At 33.3% G+C, this 15,757-nt stretch overlaps 1 long non-coding RNA gene across 1 annotated transcript in view; it reads right to left on the bottom strand.

Annotated features, from left to right (window-relative positions):
* LOC116665425 overlaps positions 1-4,104 on the bottom strand; it is a 189,443-nt gene extending 185,339 nt beyond the window's left edge. Inside the window, exon 1 of the long non-coding RNA XR_004322025.1 lies at positions 4,052-4,104. This is a non-coding gene — a long non-coding RNA (uncharacterized LOC116665425). The remainder of the gene's footprint in view (positions 1-4,051) is intronic.
* Between the last annotated feature and the right edge of the window lie 11,653 nt (positions 4,105-15,757).

Below are 15,757 nucleotides of genomic sequence, written 5' to 3'. Positions count from 1 at the left end.
TCCATAACACAGGAGGAAGTTCAGTAAAGTTTATGTGACTCATAAAGTGCCCAATACTTTAACAAATTAATGGTTCAGGGATGCAATTGCTGAATGATTTGTAAAAAAAAATACATGACCATGAAGATTTCAGAAAATCATTCACATTAAAGTGATTTACTGTTTACATTTCTTTTAGACTATTCAATCTAAACTCTTACATTCATCTAGAGTGCATTTATTGTAGGAAACCAGTGGGCCTTTCTCATTTGTTAGGCTTCAGACATCATAGTTTAGTATTTTACATTTCTTCATATACTCAAGAAAGCCCATGAGAAATTGATGAAAGTTCAGAGAAACCAAATGCAATAAAAGAGAGGGACTTTTAAAGTACTAAGGAAAGTGGGTTATTGAATCAGCATCACCCTGACTGTGCCCTATGATTCTGATGAAGCCTCAATGAAAACATAAAACAACACACTCTAAGGAAGTTACAAATGCTCTGGGACAGGACAAGAGCCAGAAAGTATCATGAATCCTCAAAGAACACCTGTATTATACAATATGTAAACAAATAGATTAATAAATTTCAGTCAAACTGTTTCAGTGTAATTTTTGCTGCTCTGATAAACACAAATTTTGTCAAGGGCAAATCTGTAATATGAGAAAATTACAGGCATCTGTCTGTGTTTGGAAAGAGATTTCTTTTCAAGATAAAGGTATGGCTTGTAATCCTGACTAATACATACTTTAACTAAATATCAAATGGCCAAATGAAGAGTGTAGACAAAATCACTGTTGTAGAAGGAATTTTAAATAGATTTAAACTTTTATTTAAAACTGCAATTTGTAAACAGAAAGCAATTTTGAATTTTATAGTTCTGTTACCAAGTACCAAGTCCAAACTTGTACTTCTCATCACACGACAAGCCAATAAATCGAATGATGACATGTTGGGGCAAGGAATGGTGACTTTGTTCAGAAAGCCAGCAGACCAGGAAGATGGTGGACTAGTGTCCCAAAGAACCATCTTATAAGAGTTAGAATTCAGGCTTCTTTTTATACTAAAAGGGGAGTGGGTGTGGTTGGTTGTTACAAACTTCTTGGTGCAGGAATCCTTTATTCTTGCAGCTGTCCATGCGGGTCTGGTCACAATGTTCTTATAAGTCTCCAACAAGACAATTGCTATCTTTTGTTCTGCAATTTTTTATCTCTATATGAATGAAAAAGTGTTGTACCTTTAAATGTCAGAGACTTGAGAATGGGCAATCATGTATATTTCAGGCTATAGGCAATATTCTTTTACAAAAGGTGCAGAGCCAGCATCACTAAGCACAGGCAACACAGTCCAAAGGTTAGAGCTAAAAGAACAAGCCAATATGGAATCAGGTTTGTTCTTCTCTGTTACAGTTCAGGAACAAAAATGTCTCAGTACTTTCAACTGTTCCTACTGTTCCTGCAGCACGTAATGAGGATGGTGGTACTGATAGGTGCTCACTTTCACTCAAAGGCCTTAGAAAAGCCAAATGTCGGGAGACCCCTTGTTTTTCTCTAATATTTTTATGTTTTAAATCACTAAACTATATTTGTGCTTTATTAAGTCTTAATCAATATTGATTTATCTTGAATATTATCATACTTGATGTTGCAATTTTTCTTCCTTGTAACATATTTTTGAAGGGACAAGATTGCATTCTTCTTTTATGATTTGAAGAATATCCACTTAGGAATTTTTTTTCAGATTTTAGTGGTCTTATTTAAGGCCTTAAGGGAATTAAATAGCAAAAGAAGAATATAATGTAATCTCTATCATTAGAGGTTAGATTACTACTCAAATTTCATTGACATTTATGGATATAAAGGTATATGGACATAAGACTCAAAAGGAGATTTGGTCCTTCCAGTATTTTGGCACTGTGCATCATAATATTAATATTAATTGTTCAAATATGTCATCTTTCTTTATTTGAGAATTCTTGATTTTATATATATATATATATATATATAAATTATCAAGTTACATAATCATAATTATTTGTGGAAATAATAAGTACACTTTTATATGCAATCAACTAAAGAGAGTTTTGACATACAAAGCAAATAAGGAGACTTTCATTTCAAGTTATAGCTAGAATTCTACCTATACTTGAAGGTACTATAAAACATTAACCTGTAAGATATTAGCAAAAAAACAGATGGCATATTCCTATGGTTACTATTTTTATGCTGATTAAACAGTGACCCCTAACACATTCAAATGATCATTACTCTCAAACAAGTTCAGAAATACCAAAAATTAGCATGCAGTATGTTTGGTCTTCAATTTTCCAAATGCTGAATCTGAGGTTGAAGCACCTGAACAAATAGTTGAAAGACCCTGAGTCCAAAGCCAAACTTCTGTGCATTTGTAGCTGGCCGAAAATACTGGTATCAGTTATCTGAACTAGTATTTCAGAAGTTGTATGACAGCATCCTTTTTTCTTCTCTTCCTTCTTCTTCTTTATATTCATATTCTTCTCCCCTTCCTTTCCTAAGCAATCCCATCCTAAAGCAAGAAAGGTAGGTGTCTGGGGCAGGGTTGGAGGGGTTGTATTTACAGTGGGCAGAGCAGGCTGTCAGAGTCCAAGCAGGGTAGGAAGCATGTCCCTGTAGTTAACATAAGGAGGGCATCCATGGAGGAGAAGGCCTTGGCATAAGGAGTTAGTGCCTAGATGAGTGAGGAAGGTGCCTTGGGATAGAAAAGCCAAGGGTGGAGTGTCGAATGTAAGGTCAAATGGTTTCTCTCTAGTGGGGCCACTCCTGTTTCCTTTGATCAATGCTTTCATAATAGATCTTTTCCCACATCCTTTTACAAAATGTTTCTTTTTTTTTCTTATTCATCCTACAGACTTCCACAAAGATTTACTTACAAAAGACCAATTAAGGAATGGGTAACTGATTCACAACAAACAGAAGTCGGAAGTTTGCCCTCGTAATTTGTTTCATTGTGTGATTCTGAAAAATTACCTTAGCCTCCCTTTGTTTATATTTTCTCACTTGTACAATTGAATGGTATTTCTTTCTTTCTTTCTTAACCTGTGGAAATGCTAAAGAGTCAATATTTCCTTGGAGACATCTTCACACTCAATATATACTAAATGATAATATCCAATCTTGGGAAGCATTGTCACCACTGTGGAGCTTAGTACATTATTGACTCTGAATTGATGAGACATTTAAACTAAAATCCAGGAACCAGCCAATTCTCAGTGTCACTGATGCACATTCATAGCTTCCATAGCTTTGCAGAATAAGCAAAAGAACTAGAAATGATGGGAAATTATGATTTGTACTTTTGTTCTCTGAACTGTTTTTCTTAAATCAACTTCCTGATGTCAAATTCAATTTATATGGATTATGAAAACCACACGGGATTTTTATCTCGAGCAATTACTTAACAATTGGTTTGTTTTTTCTGCATTAATGACTTTTCTATATTAATGACCCAGTCTCTTTCAGTTTAAGTTTAAATTAAAGAACCTATAAATAATGGTTTAAATTCCCTAGGTCACTGGAATTTTTTTGTGTCCTGGAGTTGCACTTACAGCATACCAAGCACTCACTGTAGGAGATGGCAGATGACAATCTATAGGCGAGGTCCAGCCCACGTAGACATGGGCCTGGTCAGGTTGACAGTTTTTAGCTAAAAACTGAATTGGATTTCTGATATAGGAGACATGATCTTGTCCCAGATCTAACTCATACATCTGTGTACTGGCCTGACTTTTGCACATATTAGACTTTGCTTATGATTTAACACAACTGCCAAAGAGACAAACTTAATAAAGTATAGGAAATTAGGCATGTTGCTAAAATGACTTGGGTAATTTAAAACTATATATTTTCAAGTATACCAGTTAAGTAGATGACAATTATGTTCACCAATTACTGAATCACAAAAGAACTTGTGCATAAGAGAATAACATGATTGTGTATTATTCTGGCCAAACATCTGTACTCACTCTGGAATATAAAAGTATCAATAATTTTTAGCAATAAGATTATTGTAAAAGCAAAGATGGATCTAACTTACCCTGAATCAAAGTCAGTGGCAGATACAAGGCTCCTGATTTCCAATGATATCTGCTAAAAAAAACAAAAACAAAAACTGACACTATATAATTTGATTCAAAGAGCTTTAATTACAGGATATAAAATGTTCTGTAAATGAGCCATTATGTATTTCCAGTTTTGTTAGTTATTTTAGTGAATAATAATTTCAAAACTGGGCTAATTTTTGGTTAAGGCACAAGTTACATTTGCTGAGAAACAGTATTATCTAAAAATAATGCACTGGTTTGGGAGCCCCAAATTCTAAATCCTTTTAGTTCTATGGAATTCCTACGTGATCTCAGGCAAGCCTTCTCTCAGCACGTAAGTCTTTGCAGCTTATAAAATGAAGACTAATACCTGCTGTAGAATAATCCCACTGATTATGTAGGTTTAGAACACTCATGTGTAAAGGACATCGGCTTTTTTGGAAGCAAATGAAAAGCAAAAACAAACGCATGTTTTTATTGTTACTGTTATAAATTCTATGATTACCTTGGTTGATACTTTTCTTAGTGACAGATTTTTGCAAGAGATTGCTATTTGGAAAAATCTTATCCATGCTAAAATTTGATTTGTTTGTTAAACTAACTACCCATGTGACACTTCATTTTTCTGTAATCTGTACATTCTTTGAGTTCCGTTGAATTACTGAAGAGGAAAAAATTCTCTTTTTTTTTTCATACTTAGGAATATCTTATCGTAAATCCTATCGCATGTTTCCTCCATCAAAATAAGAAAGGAAAGGAGGAAGGAAGGAAGGAAAGAAAGAAAGGAAGGAAGGAAGAAAGAAGAAAAAAGCCTCCCAAAATGAAGGCATATTCTAAATGAGATGACTTAGTATATAAACATTCATCAAAATATTTTTTTCATTTTCATTTCTTATATGAAATTGCATAGGATATGACCTAATACATTTTTATTTTAAATGACTAGAAGTGAAAGACAGTGTTTTTCACAGAAAAAGTAAACAAAAGCCTTAAACCCTAATTTATCCAAACAAATAACCTGGGTGCAGAAGAAGGTGGCTACTTTCAGACTTTGGAATGTGGCATCCACAAAGCTCTCCTTTATACCAGACACTCACATCAGCTCACCATGAAGTCCAATCATAAATAGTTGCAATAGCCAAGGTTTTGAAATTTGTTACATTTTTAAAATAAATAGCCTTATTTTTTGCCTTTTCCCTTTTTTTATTGGTTTATCACAATGAAAGATAATTAACACTGCAAGTCATAAAAAGACTGTACAAGCATAAGCACAGAATTAGCACTAAAAACTTCAAGGCATAGATTACATTGTAAAAAAACTGAAAAAATGATACACCGTAATCCACACCCACAAATGTCTATCATTAACAGGAAAAGAGCAAATTAGTTTTGTTGTCAGAGAGTCCTGGGTATTCTCTGCCATCATTTGATGTGTATGTACGAATATACACTTAACAGGAAATGAGGAAGGGCAAATAATTGAGTAGTGATAGAAAATCATAATCAATTCAGCAGCAAGTGGGTCAAGCTGAGAATAAATTTAAGTCACTCAGCTCTTTCATTTGTCTCTTCACTTCTTTCTTTTAATTTATATTCATGGATTAAGAAGAGCCCTCAAAAAAATCACCTCATCAAAAACACAATAAGATAATATAATCAAGAACATTCCAAGAGTTAGTGCCTAGTAATGAAATCTGCCAGGAAGTATATTCACTGTTTGATCATCTTGACTCATGAAATGGTTTTCCACTTGTCACCTCTGAGAACTCTCATTGTGACACTGGAATTAAGGACAACACCTCACCTTCTCCATTTCACGGCCATATATTCTCTTTATCTGTCTGATGGGCTGAATTGCATCATATCTCCAAAATTTATGTGAGATGTCTGTTAAAGCAGAATCAGTGAGATTAAGTATTTTCTTTGAAAGGAGTCCTTAGAAATTATATCATGTGATGTCTATAGTTAAAGGACACAGGCCAACTTAGAACAGGCCTCCTATGAAAGACACTTCTCAGGCAAATTGTAAGGAAGACTCCATCATTCTAGGGAAAACACTACTGTTTCTTAGCACTTAAGCAAAAGATACCTTTCCCCTTAGTATGTACAGTTAAGCACTAGTGAGTAGGTAAACAGGTGTCTAGATCCTCTGGGTAGGAAGAGATCAAAGTCCTAATTCTCACTCTCAGATACTTAATATATTGATCAATGCTAGTAGCTTAATGAAAGTTCAATGGTAGGAAAGGGCAAGGTAGCCCTGAAATTAAACAATAGCCAAAAAAGAAAAGAATTGGCTTGTTCAACTCAAGGGCCTTAATGTTTGAGAGCAAAGTCAGGTGTAAAATGGGAACTGATTTGGGTGCAACATGCTTTGAAGGTCTTCAGAGTCTACTCATTTAGGCACATGATTTTCTTGGAAGGAAAATGTCTAACAAGCAGTTCTTGAACTAAAAGAGTTCTAACCTTGGAACTCTAGGATAGGACACCACTTCTGCCAGTGTAGAAATAGATGCCAACAAGGGCACAGCTTCAGAGAAGGCAAGTCTCCATGAAGTGAGGAGAATTCCTCAACAGGAACATATGGAAGCAAGAAGCAGTGGGAATGGAATAAAACAATTCCAGGTTCTCTTGGAAGAAGAACTACCCCTTCCTTCCTGGAAAAAATAAATCTCAGAATTCTGGTATAATTTACAACAGTGAGAGAAAGGCCCACAAGTAAATGATAATGAATTTCTTATAAATAAGATACATAGATTCTCAAAGGATTAACAAACACAAGAAGAGAAGAAACCTTATTTGAACTCCATCCTTCTAGGCTTTAACTGTTCCATAGATACTAGTGCCATCCACATCCCCATCATCCAAACTCAAAATCTTAGGATCATTTGCCAAATGTCCCCCTCGATGACTCTTTCCTCTCACTATTGTGTACACATACCTATACACATAAGCATCAACTTTCCAATTCTTACTCCACAATTTCAAATCTGTTTCTTCCTGTCTATTAATATAGACTAACAGAATCCAAACTCTATCACCTAGTTGGATTGTCGTACACATTATAAAACTAGCAATTTTTATCTTTTCAATAGATCCGTCACATAATTTCTCATTCCAATGTCTCATCTATAAAACATTATTTTCTTTGCATATTGTTAAGATTAATGTTAATATCTAATCCCAGAATACACAAGAGAGTCTAAATGGCAGCTCTGAATAAAATTCCAATCCCACCACTTACTGAGTGATTTTGAATAAATTTTTAAATGCCTATGAGCCTTAGTTTTCTCAATAATTTTAAATATTTTTGTATTTTACTTTTTATTGAAGTGCATTTGATTTAAAATGTTAGTTTAGGTGTATGGCAAAGTGATTTCATTATACATATACATACATATTTTTTCAGATTCCATTTTCTTTTCCATTATATGTTATTATAAGAAATTCAATATAGTTCCCTGTGCTATACAGTAGATCCTTGTTGTTTATCTATTTTATATACAGTAATTGTGTATCTGGTAATCCCAAACTCCTAATTTATCTCCCTAATAATTATTTTAATATTTATTAAATCCCTACTAAGAGCCAGACAATGCTCTTACCATGAAAGATAAAGTAGTGAATTATGATATAGATAAGCTTCTTTTCAAAGTATCTAAATTTCTGTATGAAAAAACTTCATCTAAAAATTCACATCTAAAAGTCAGGATGGGAGGGTGGAGGGATAAACTGGGAGTATAGGATTTGCAGATATGAAGTACTATATGTTAAAAAGACAGACAACAAGGTCCTACTGCATAGAACAAGTAACTATATTTAATACTTTGCAACAGCCTACAATGAAAAAGAATATGAAAAGGAATATATATAGGTATAACTGAATCAATATGCTGCACACCAAAAATTAACACAATATCGTAAACCAGCTGGAAGCACCTCAGAGGGTAGTTGTAAACATTTAAGGATAAAATGTGGATAAAGCATTTAGCATACTGTCTAACACCAAGCAGCTGATTAATAAAAGCCAAATTTATCTTCTTAATGAAAAGAAAGAAATGGTAAGACTTTTACCTTATAGAGGGAATGCCTTATTTTCCTCTGAGAAGGACTCCAAATCATCACTAACCATAAAAATGTTAAATTGAAAAGAGTAGTCCAGATGCAGAGCTCTGGGCCCAACGACACAAAAAACAATGCTCAACCAGAGGGCCAGCACTAGCCCCAGGGTTCCAGAACCAGTTCATGACCAGGTCCCACTAAAACGGCAGGCAGCAGCATCGGCACAAGGCAGGGCCTGGCAATCCACTGGACTAGGGGCTTACCAGACCGCCCACCATAGCAGAAGGACCCATGAGCCCTCTCAGGGTGAACCACTAGAGCACATAGCTTGGGTGATGAGAGGGGAGTACACTGCTGGGATGCACAGAATGCCTCCTACAGAGGGCCACTTCTCCAAGGTCTAGAAGTGTAACTAACCTACCACATACAGAAAAATACAAATAGCAACTTAGACAAAACAAGGCAATGAAGGAATATATTTCAGATGAAGGAACAAGATAAAACCCCAGAAAAACTATACAAAGTGGAGAGAGGCAATCTACCCAAGAATTCAGAGTAATGATCATAAAGATGATCAAAGAACTTGGGAGAATGGATACACAGAGCAAGAAGTGAGACGTTTTAAATAAAGAATTAGAAAATATAAGAACAACCAAACAGAGATGAATGGATCAGTGAGCTGGAAGATAGAGTAGTGGAAATCACTGCTGCCAAACAGAAAAAAGAAAAAGATGAAAAGAAATGAGGACAGTTTAAGAGGCCTCTGGGACAACATCAAGTGCACTAAATTCTTCATTATAGGGATCTCAGGAAGAGAAGAGAAAGGACCCGAGAAAATAATTTAAGAGATAAAGGCTGAAAACCTCCCTAACCTGGGAAAAGAAATAATCACTCAAGTCCAGTAAGCACCTAAATGTAAGACTGGGTACTATAAAACTCCTAGAGGAAAATATAGTCAGGACATTCTTTGACATAAACTGCAGTAATATTTTTGGGGATCCATCTCCTCAAGTAATGGAAACAAAAGCAAAAATAAACAAATGGGACCTAATTAAACTTAAAAGCTTTTGCACAGCAAAGGAAACCATAAACAAAATGAAAAGACAACCTACAAAATGGGAGAAAATATTTGCAAACAATGTGACTGACAAGGGATTAATTTCCAAAATATACAAACAGCTCAGCAGCTCAATATCAAAAAAACAAACAATCCAATCAAAAAATGGGCAGAAGACCTAAACAAACATTTCTCCAATGAAGACATACAGATGGCCAGTGGGCACATGAATAGATGCTTAACATGACTAATAGAGAAATGCAAATCAAAACCACAACATCAGTCAGAATGGTCATCATCAAAGTCTACAAATAATAAATGCTGGAGAGGGTGTGGAGAAAAGGGAATCCTCTTACACTACTGGTGGGAATAATAAACTGCCATAGCCACTATGGAGAACAGTATGGAGGTTCCTTAAAAAACTAAACATAAAGTTACCATATGATTCAGGATTCCCACTTCTCAGTATACATCCAGAGAAAACTCTAACTCAAAAAGACACATGCATCCCAATGCTCATAGCAGCACTATTTACAATATCCAAGGCATGGAAACAACCTAAATGTCTACTGACAGGTGATTTATATATATATATATATATAAAATATATTGTATCTCATAGAATACTACTCAGCCATAAAAAAGAATGAAATAATGCCATTTGCAGCAACATGGATGGACCTATAGATTATTATACTAAGTGAAGTAAGTCAGAAAGATAATATCATATGAAATCATTTACATGTGGAATCTTAAAAAATGATACAAATAAACTTATTTCCAAAACAGAAATGGACTCACAGAGATAGAAAACAAACTTATGGCTACCAAAGGGGAAAGGGGGTGAATTTGGAATTAGGGATTAATAGGTGCACACTACTATATATAAAATAAACAACAAGGACATACTGTATAGCACAGAGGGCTATATTAATATTTTGCAACAATCTATAATGGAAAATAATCTGAAAAAGAATACATATTTATTTTTATATATATGTATAACTGAATTACTTTGCTGTACACCTGAAACATTATCAACTATACTTCAATAAAAAATAAAAATTAAAAAAGAAAAAGCTCAAAATGCTCACTGACTAGAAATCAGATCTAATTCCTAAACTCAGAATTCTGTTTATTCATATATTTCCATCTTCATTGCTCTCTTCTCTTTTTTTCAAAATGTTATTATAAGAAATAGCTTTAAAATACTAATATTCAAAGAAATGTTATATATTCTCATCTCACTTTTTGAGAACAGAAAAACAAATTATTCCAACTTCAGTGAATTTTAGAAAAACAAAATGTTACATCTGCTTGGTACTCTAGGCCATTTTATGCTAAAGTTCACTTTCACATTATTCTTCAGATTTCATGATTTCTCTTATACATCATTTGCTTATCTGTCACTTAAATGAATATCTAATAAGTCATATCTAAGTATAGGCTCCTCATTAGTTATGAGATCTCAATATTGAACACAGGTTCTTGATACCATGCTGAGAGCAATTAGGTAATTACCTCTCAATGCCTATATTCAACTTCAAAAGTTAAAGTACCAAGTCATCAACAATGAACATAATCTATAATAGGCACCTAGAAAATTTTGGTGCATTCTTAATTTTTATATTTAAGTTACATAATATCAAGCCTAAATTTAAAGACCTTCTTTACATAACAGTCTTTGTGATGCTTGTGTTGTGATAACACTTGGCAGTATTTCATCATTCATTATCAGTGGAGGAGAATCTCTTTCCTCCCTGTTATGTTACCATGTAAGTTTCCATATACAGCCTATATTCTTTGTGTTATTTTTAGAATATTTTCACTTTATAATGTTAGACTGATTTTTGATAATGACCATCACCCCTTCTACTTTGTTTCAGAGTGTATTAATTATTTTCAGATAGACTATTAACACTAAAAACTAGTAGTAGTTCCAGAATAAAAACCAGATGAATGATATCCATGTCCACTCTAAATGTGATCATTCAATCTAACGAATATTCTTCTCACTGTAATAGTGTAATCAGTGAGTTTACATTAAAATTTTTAGTAGTAGAACTCGTTGTGTTATTAATTTAATCTAGAAACCCAATATATAAAGCATTTTTAAAAAGATGAAGAACTGTTCTGTTTAATAGAAAGTCTTGCCCACTTGACCCTTTGACTATAAGATGATGATAAGAAATCTTCAAAGGATCTTCAGAACACGATCTCAAAATTACTGCTTTTCATGCTGCCCTAAATTCTGACTTGGAATTATGCTGCACTGAAGGGATTCTTGAAGAACAAAGTGGTTCAAACATCTAAATTACCCAAAGCAAACAGAGGGATGAAATTTTCAGTGCTGAGATAAGAAATAAAAGTTTTAAAAATCATTGTCTATTATTCTATGTATAATACTATGCAAGTTAATTAAGTATAACTTTCAAGAACATATCAAAAGCTTTTTTAAAGTCATTATAGATTAAATCTATTTAGTGATTAATTATATTCATCAGATTTGATCTTTGCAAGTAATTATTATAGTTATAAAAGCCAAAGTAAAAATATTTCTTAAAAATCTTTCATAAGTTTAGACAAGGTGCCTGTCTGAATACTGGCAATTTCTCACTCGGAACTGAGATCTTACAGCGAGCAAGATCTGACTCTATTTCTCCATCTTTTACTATCCTCAAGACCATAAAGGGGGACTGTATTGCAATTTCAGTATGTATATAATGAGATTTTAGACTAGGTTTATCAAGTGAAGAAATTAGCATCAGTTACCTTTCTTAGAGCTTCTTGATCTTTGGACACTGCCTCTTCTTGTCACCTTTGTTATTTATTAACATGTCAGTCTGCCCATGGCTTTCTAGTAAGAACATGAGTCTCAGCAGTAATAAACTACCCATGTCATTCAATTAAGCCCGCCACCCAAAAATTAAAAATTTAAAGAAAGCTCAGAGAAGACTTTTTAAAAATTAGTTTTATGTAAATTTTCCAGTATTTAGATCTCTGTCTTAGATAAGTTTTAGGAATTCCTATTGTAATTTCATTTAATAAATCTATCCACTTAGCATAAGAACAAAGAATATTCTTTTTAGTTTCAAATCATTTTGTGACCACATTTTAAAAAGTAACTTATATATCATATATCAGTTGGTTTCCTTAGGTTATTAAATAAATCACAGATAATTAACTCTAGAACACATCTTTGTAATTTCTGGGTAAAGATAGTGAAGTCAAGCCTGGTAAAATATTCTTCTAATAAGAACACTAAATAACTAGAAAAAAACGCTAACCACAAATAAGAAAATATCCATAATTTCCAGCCATAAATTCAAAAGAAGTAAGTCAGAAAAGATACCAAAGATTATTCATGGCATGACTCTAAACTCTCCCTCTTTTCTCCCAAATCATAATGCTGAGTCTCAATGACCTCAAAATTCTCATGAATATCCATAAATCACCCTTCCTGACTAACAGGGAGTAAATGACTTTTAAGCATGTGGCTACTGGGGACAGTTGTCTCTAACTGAAGCCCAAGTTGCAGAGTTCCAAGATGAATAAAAGACACAATTCCAATCCTACAGTATAGCCCACATCATAAGATACTACTTCAGTGCCCCTCCAAGCCCCAGCTCTAGTAGGTAAAGTAAATTATGATAGAGAACATTTAACAATATATAAAAAGAGAACACAGAACACAATTCCTCTAAGGCTTTACATCATTCTAACTAAAAACCTCTCTCACCTGCCATAACTTCCTAAAACAGAAGTTATATTTAGATCCCCAGTCTCTAACTCAGAGGAAAAGACAGACTGCAAGAAAGAGGGGAAAGGAACAAAAGATAATGTACACCACACAATATCAGGAAAACAAGAGTTGCTGATACTAATATGAAGAGGATGAAAAGAAATAGTGTGTTTCCATGAAACAGAGAAAGGCAAAAGCTAGAGAGAGGAAAAGAATTGGGGGGGAAAAACCAGCATGTAAAGCAAAACAAAAGAACAAAGAAATAAACAAAAATCACGAAGAAGAAAAAAAAAAAATCCCAAAGTGTTTTTCACAGGAAAATCTTAATGAGAGTATATATAAAATCAGAGAGAGTAAAACAGACTTGAGATAAAGACACAAACTGAAGACAAATCAAAACCATGCCAGACACAACCAACAAATAAATTATGAAAATTTCAGGGAATAATGTGTTACCAGAAACAATAATGGACATAGATGAAATGAAATAAGCACAGTATATTTAAAGGAATAACAACAAAAAACTACAGAGATCACTGACAACCATAAATCTGAATAGACTCTTTTTCTTTTATCTTAATATTACCACATAATTTTTATAACTCAAGGTAATATTTCTTACATTATGTTTTATAAACATTTATGAAGGTATAATTGATATAAAATATAAATGACACATATTTAAGTGTATGTTTTGACATACATATTAAACTATCACCATCAATAATGAATATATACAACAAACTTAGTTTTCTCATGTCTCTTTGTAATCTTGCTTTTCCACCTCTCTTCATCTCCTTCTCATTCCTAAACAACCACTGATCTCCTTTCAGTCACTAAAACTTAGTTTATATTTTCTATAGTTTGATATAAATGGGAAATATACAGTATGCACTCATTTTGCCTGTCTTCTTTTGGTTAATATAATTATTTTGAGATTCATCCATGTTGTTGGATGTACTAATAGTCCACACATACTTCTTGCAGAGTAGCTTTCCACTGTATTGGCTCTGTTTGTATTTTCACCTGTTGATGGACATTTGAGATTTTTCCAGGTTTTGATTATTACATACAGGCTGCAATCAGCACTCATGTACAAGACTTTGAATGGGCATATGCTTCCATTTCTCTTAGATGAGAGTAGAATAGCTAGATCATGTGATAGGTATATTCTTACCTTTTAAAGAAATTGTCAGACTGTTTTCCAAAATGGTTGTAACATTTCACATTTTCACAGGCAATGCAAGAGAGCTCCAGTCTCTCAAAATTCTTGCCAACATTTGGTATGATCAATCTTTTAAATTTTAGCCATACTAATAGTAGTGTAGTGATATCCCATTGTGGTTTTAGTTTACATTCTCTAGTGACTAATGATGCTAAGTATCTTTTCATGTATATATTTGCCATCCATATCCCCTTCCATCCACATGTTTGCAAATACTTTTCCCCAATCTTTGCTTGTCTTTTCATTCTCTTGACAGTGTTTCTTAAAGAGCAGAAGTTGTTTACATTGGATGAAGTCCAATTTATAAATTTTTATTCTTTTGTGGAGTATGCTTTTGAAGTTTTATCTAAGAAATTTTGCCTAACCCAAGTTCACAGAGATTTTCTCCTGTTTTCTTTCGTAAGTGTATAGATTAAGTTTTATATATAGTTCTATGATCCAGTTTAAGTTAGTTTAAGTATATGATATTGAGTAGGTAATGGGATTTTTGTTTGTTTTCTGTTTGTTTAGTTAGTTTGTTTGCTTCCATATGGACATACAATTGTTTCAGCATCATGTGCTGAGAAGAGTATTATTTCTCCAGTGAATTACCCCTACATCTTTGACAGACATCAGTTGTCTATATATGTGATTCTATATTTGGACTCTCCACATTATCCATTCATTGATCTATTTGTCTATCAGTAAACCAATACCCAAAGTTTTCATACTATATTTGTAATATTAAGTCTTGAACACAAGTGATATTAGCCATCCAACTTTATTCTTCTTTTTAAAATTTATTTTGGCTCTTCTATATCCTTTATATTTTTATATAATTTTTATAATCCACTTGTCAGTTTCTGCAAAATATCCTATATGATTTTGATTGGGATTGCACTGAATCTTACCAGTTTCAGAACTGACATCTTAACAATATTGAATCTTCTGACATATGTTCTTCAACATTAATTACCCTGTTATCTGTAAGTCTTCCATAGATGTCCTTTATCAGACTGCGGAAATTGTCATATGTTCCTAGTTTGCTAAGTGTTTTTATCAGCTGTGAATTTGGGATTATGTTAAATGATTGTCTATTGTCTATTGTGGCGAAATTGTTTTCTTTTTTTAGTTTGTTGACATGGTTAATCATACTGACTGAATTCTAAATGTAAAATTCACTAACATTAAATTCCCAGGACAAACACTTTGTTATTACACTGTCTTGTATTTTTACACCCTACTGGATTTAATTGCTAAATTTTTGTTAAGAATTGATGTATCTATGTTCATGAAGGATATTAGTCTATAGTTTCCTTTTCTTGTGATGTCTTTGGCTCTAGTTTTGGAATTGGGACAGTGTTGGATTCATAGAATGTGTTGTTAAGCATTCATTTGTCTTCAATCTTCTAGAAGCATTTGTTTAGGATTAGCACTATTTCTTCCTTAAGTGCTTAAAATAATTCACCAAGTGATATGGGCCTGAAGTTTCCCTTGTGGGAAAGTTTGTAACTACAAATTAAATTAAATAGAATAGTGCCATTCGGATTATCTACTAACTTAGAGAAAACTTTATCTATCTTAGAGAGCTTTGGGAGTCTGTGTCTTTCAAGAGTTTGTCCACTTAATATACACTG

This window comes from Camelus ferus, chromosome 8 (genome assembly GCF_009834535.1).
Source record: "Camelus ferus isolate YT-003-E chromosome 8, BCGSAC_Cfer_1.0, whole genome shotgun sequence".
Lineage (NCBI taxonomy): Eukaryota > Metazoa > Chordata > Mammalia > Artiodactyla > Camelidae > Camelus > Camelus ferus.
This window is presented reverse-complemented; position numbering and strand designations above follow the sequence as displayed.